Here is a 5,832-nt window from a genome sequence, read left to right on the forward strand (position 1 = left end):
CTCCGTTATCCCAATGACATCATATTTCTTTGCACTGAGCAGGAGGACGAGCTTGTCCTGCTTGTTGCCCAGGCTCCTGGCATTAGTGTACAGGCAGGCAAGTGTGCCATGACCAGAAGTGACTCACTTTTGTAACTGCTGAGTAGCCCTGCATTCATCTCACAGCTGAGCCTATCAATAATCTCCTGCCTGTCTTCCCTGGTTAGCCCAATCCAGTAATTGTGCTTGTCAGCACTCCTAAGGTATACCTATAGTAATATCAGATTGAAAACTAAACAGAGTAGTGGCTACCATTTTCATTTAAAAACAGAATAAGAAAAAAATATGATTTTTCCCTGTTTGACATAATAGCTGAGTAGTTACAACACTTACTGAAAGTATAGGAGGCTTGGGTTCCCTCCATTTCTATTTCTATATTTCCTAACTTCCCAGGAGAGTTACTGGATACGAGTCACTGTTTTAGAACTGTTTTAAGTATTTTATGTAAAGAAAAAATACTGGTCCTTGAAGTGGAGACTGGATTTCAAATGTCCCCTATCAGACAGGTGCCCTAATTATCAGCTTTAAAATTCAGCTCAGCTCAATCTTTTCAGTACGTTTTTTTTCTCACAAGCTCAATGCATATTCAATTCTGTTACACAAAATAGAGCATCTTTAACAGGGGATAGTAGGAGAGAAGGAGGAGGAGTGCCCACCACAGAAGAGCCTATAGGTGAGAAGAAACATTCATCATATTTGGTATATGTGTAGCTGGCTTCCTATAAGCTTTACTACACCTAGACCAGGAGCAGGAGCATTCACGACTTCTGGGGAGAATTCATCATGAAGGAGAACTGGTGTAAGTAACTTGGAGTGGGGGGAGGGATGGTGGGATTGGAGGGGTGGCAGGCCAGGGACGTTTGACAGGATCCAGCGGGGAGCTGGTTAGTCTGTGAGGGGCTGGGTGGGTCTTCTAGGGGGTGTTGTCTGGCTGGGGATGGAGGATTAGGGGGCTTAAAATAGCCCAGTAGAGGTGGAGGGGATTAGTACAGTCCTGGAGTTGGGTGAGTGGCTCGGCTTTCTCAGCTCTGGGATTGAGCTATAAACAGGTGCAGCCATTCACAAGATTGGGGTAACCCTTTCCTAGTTTGGATTAATCCAACCTTGTTCTAAATTAGTGATTAGTGCATCTAATCAGGTGATCTAATTTAGGTTAGGTATCTGTGTAGGTCAGTATAAATGTAACAGCTATACCTAGCCTATAGCTTTGTGGTTAAGGCAATCCTCTGGTAGATGGGAGATATGGGTTTGAACTTCCTCAGGAAGAAGCAGAAATTATATATGCACCTCCTATACTCTGGTTGTGTTCTTTAGCCCCTAGTTTACACTAGTAAATGCCAGGCACTGTCATCTCATACCTTGGTTGTCTTTAAAAAAAAAAAAAAGTAGTGTCTACTCTGCTTTTGAAAGAATCACTTTAAGAGCCTAACTCTGAGAAAGGTGTACCCGAGTGCAGACTGAAGGCAGGTACCTAAACCTCAGACAGAAGTGTGATTTAAAATACACCCTGGTCATGAGCACTTCTGTTACTTAGTTTAGGTAGGTTCTGGCTTAGCTTCCCAGTTGTTTTGAATCCTATTTCGAACTCAAATCTTTCAATTCCTTGCTGGGGACGGACATCCCTTTGTGAGTCTAGCTGTTATGGCATACATGTGGGGTTGAAAGTGTTTTCTGGCAGAGGGTCAAAAACACCCCCAACATGGACTTGAAAGATGTTAACATACCACAGGTGGAGAGCAGGGGAGCCATGAGGGGCCTGATCCTTGTTGTGGCAGTGCAGCCCTAGCCCCTTCTTCACCACCGGCTCTAAGGTGCACATACTGAGCAAAACGACTCTGTATACCACGTTTTGGCACCTCTGCTGGAGGTTGCCTACCCTGGCATAGATTCATATAGATTCATAAATTGCACATGAGATGCTCCATGGCAACTTTCCATATACACAGTTCCCCATAGTAAAAGCTACCCCACAGTATCTTGGACCACAGTGAAAAATAGGTATATTATCGTGGTTTTAGTTTTCACTTACCAAGGGGCAAGAGCATAAACATTACCAGAATATAATGAATGTTAAAGCCCCTACGTCTTTTTATCCCACAATACATTATCTGCATGCCTATTTCCATACATCTGTTCCTCAGTTTCCAGCTGTAAATCTGAGATAATAGCACTTTCCTACCTTTCTGGGTGCTTGTTAATGATTGTGAGGCACTCAAACGCTGTGGTGATAGGGGCCATATGAGTATCTAAGTTAGACAGATATTATAATGTTGATTGATGTGCCTGTTGTTTCAGTATTTATATTTAGTCATGTGCAATTAAGAAAAAGGGAGAGTACTTGGAGATGTTGCTCTACCCTTTTGTTAGAAAAGGATGGAGGAAGATAAATTGGTTACATTAAGAAGATTGAACTAAACCTCCTCTATTTTGCTTTACAGCAGTGATGCCAACTGTCATAGTTTCATTATAAGTTTTAGAAAAATTAGGTTCTTTATTTAAACCCATAAATTCTAAAGTCCTGTGGTTATTTCAAAATCTTAGGTTTTAATTACTTTTTTTTCCAAGTAGGAAAGATCTAAGCTCTCACTATTTGGTGTAGCTGAGCTGGGCATGAACTTGAAAGCTTGAAGTCTAAGGTCTGTAAAACCAGGACCATAATTCCTCCTTCTCCTCTTTCTTCTTCTTCTTGTGGGAGGGCTTGACATATGATTAATTTTATGCTGAGGACTGGCAATACTGTTACACACAGATGCATCTTCTCACTCGAAAAAAAAGAGTACTCAGCAGATTTTGAATCATTAGGACCTGGCAACGCTGCTATAACTAGTTCAATCACTCTCTCAAGCATGTCATGCCTACAAATCAGGAAAGGCTATACTTCATCTGTAAACAGACCTTTAGAGCATAATTGTATTTCACTTTAGATAGCCAAATGGCAATTACACAGCACATAACCATCTTTTTGTCACTTATATACTGTTAGAAATGTTATTCCACATGAGGTATGAAGGCACAAATATCTGCATGGCTACTGAGCATGCCCTGTAGGCTGGGCTCTTTCTCAACAAATACATGACTCCTTAAGCACATTCCCACCCCAGCGTAACTCCCTGAATTGTAACTGGTAGATACTGGAGGAGGAGAGTCCCGTGGTGCTTTAGCTTAGCTCTTTCTAGCCTTCCTCTGGAAGCTGGACTTCTGATTAGTAAAGAGATATATAAGGCAAGGAAGAAAATAAAAGCCTAAAGGTTTTCAGCCTTTGTGAGAAGGCTGCTCCCCTAGAAAAGAGGGGCTCTGTGTCCCATCTGGGACCCTTCTTCTCAAATGGGGCAGAAACTCAGCCACTGTTCTCTTTATTTTAGCCATTTTAGCCAATAATTTTTAAATGCAAATTTCAGTGGCTCAGCTTCAAGAGGAAGGCTGAAAAAGGCACTTAATAATGCTTAACCTCTAATGGTTAGATGTCTATGATTGGAAGCAAGAGAAATATGCGGGGAACCGAGACCCTGTCCCCTTCTCTATGCAGGGAACCTAGACCCTGTTTATTTGACTTCCTGGGTGAATACCCTGACCACTAGGTTATTGGGTCCAGCCTTGTGTGCATGTGGCTGGACCCAATAACTATGTAGCTATGTGGATCTGTGTTCACTCACTGTGAAGGTAGAAAAGGAGTGGGCGCATGTACGTGTGGTAGTAGGGCACCTTTGTTACTGTGCCGTCATTTAGTAGGCGGTGCAGTAACAGCCTGTACTGTGCTGTGCTGGCCACACATGGCTATTTCTGGCTGCTATTTTGCCATAGCAATGCACTATAATGAGGGAGTGCATTGCTATGTTGATGTAGCTGTGGCGTCATGGTTTTTGGCAATGGACACTATGGCACCATAGTGTCTTGTGTAGACACATCCAGTAGGTACCAAAAACATCAGATATGCATCTGTTTAACTGCCATTTGGGAATATAAAGTGCAATAGCATTCTGAATATAGTCTCGATCCTGAAAATACTATAATGTGGATAAATTGAATAAAGGTTGAGCATTGAGTAAAGTTATTCATATGAACAATGTTTATAGTACTGGTATCAGCAAAACATAAATATGGATGGGTAAACAGTAACATAGTTGACGCTTTTTTTTCATTTAATTCTCTGATTCAGTCAAGTGGTCTTGGGTAAAGCTGTTCAGTCCTTAGCATAAGATAAAGTACAATATATGTAGTTATAATCATGGGGGTAATGGAAAAAGGAATTGCTGTGTAAAGACTAACATTTGCAGTGGTGCCTTCAATTATGCTATCTTAGAATTTAGTCGTTGCATAGTAATTATCAGAGACAGACACTTGGGAAACATTCTTTAATCAAAGAATTTTGATTAGTCTAATCACTCCTCTACAATGGCTATGCAAATGTTAATTCTGGTGGTGTTTTAATTTGAAACCATAGGTTTCTTTATTAAGGGACACAAAAAAGTTACTGGTGTTAATGACACTGTTGTGGCTACAGCATGAAATCTGCGAAACAAAAATGAGGAAAACATAAAATAGCAAAATACTTTCAGAATAAAAGCAATATTTTGACATTTGGCCAAGGACAAAATTTGCTTTCTGTTTCTAACAGATGCTTGAATGGAGTAAAACTGTCTCTAGTCTGATTTTCTATTTCTAGTAGCAGTGAATCTTTTTATAGGCCAATTACTTACAGTTGTGTTGTAAGGGAAGTACTTTCTATATGTACCAATTCAAAAAAATGATACTTAAGAGATAAGACTGCAAATGTTTGGCTCAGAAAGTATTTTTGTTCTTTTAGATTTCTGCTTCAGAGGAGGAGGATAACCTTGTGATCATGACATGAGAATAGAGATGGGCAATCTGGGGTCCAATTTGTCACATATCCATCTGTGGTATATCCCCTGAAGTCCTAGCTTCCTCCCCGCTGTCCTGCTGTCTGTCAAAGTTTTCCTGGTGATATCTTTGTATCCCCATAAGCCTCAGCTCCATTGTTCTTTACTCAACTTCACAGCTGAAGTACATCCCTTGGACTATGAAAGAATTTTTAGGCCCAGAGAATGGGTTAGCCTGGCATATCACTCACACAGAGACCACTCTTTACTACAGGCAATCATTAAGAAAACACAACTAAATGATTTATTTTATGGGAGAAAACAATAATACAAGCAAAACTGGCTACAAGTCTGAAGACAGAACAAAAAAACAAGGGATTTTTTTTTACCCTCTCATCTGGCTACAACTTACCACTCCTAAGAATCCTGCCAGTGTTTGCAGAGATCAACCTTCCTACTCCCTCACTACTCCCCCCTGCACCCCTCCACACCCCATCAGGCTTGTCCCAATTCCTCATGAGTCTCAAAATCTCCAAGACATTTCTTTCATGCCAGGGGAACCTGATATTCCTCTAGGTAATAGCCCATTACTCCGAACTATTTAGCTATTGTGGGGTTGTTTTTTCTCATTACAGACAAATAATACCTTGGATGCCCATCTCACCAGGAGGCCTTTCTGCCTATAATTGGAAGTGGCAATTGTCCTTGTCCTAATAACACAGGCAGCTGACAGACATGAACATCGCACCCCCCACAAAACAGTGCTTTACTTTAAACTCAGCATGCTCCTGCACCAAGCCCAGCACATAATCAGAAGAAGCACTGTGTTAGTTGAACCAGGCTCGCCTAACATCTGAACCATTGGGCACTTAAGTGGGGATTTTTTAGTGTGTTTATCTAACAGCTGATGGAATCATCTATTAGGTAAAAGCATCAAAAAACCCCACTGAAGCAC

General features: G+C 41.1%; 1 long non-coding RNA gene across 1 annotated transcript in view; it reads left to right on the forward strand.

The window, feature by feature from the left end:
- Positions 1-5,074, forward strand: part of LOC109305843 — a 13,615-nt gene extending 8,541 nt beyond the window's left edge. Inside the window, exons 2-3 of the long non-coding RNA XR_002099730.1 lie at positions 3,632-3,635; positions 5,063-5,074. This is a non-coding gene — a long non-coding RNA (uncharacterized LOC109305843). The remainder of the gene's footprint in view (positions 1-3,631; positions 3,636-5,062) is intronic.
- Positions 5,075-5,832: the final 758 nt, after the last annotated feature.

Source organism: Crocodylus porosus, unplaced genomic scaffold (assembly GCF_001723895.1).
Source record: "Crocodylus porosus isolate Cpor-Errol unplaced genomic scaffold, CroPor_comp1, whole genome shotgun sequence".
NCBI lineage: Eukaryota > Metazoa > Chordata > Crocodylia > Crocodylidae > Crocodylus > Crocodylus porosus.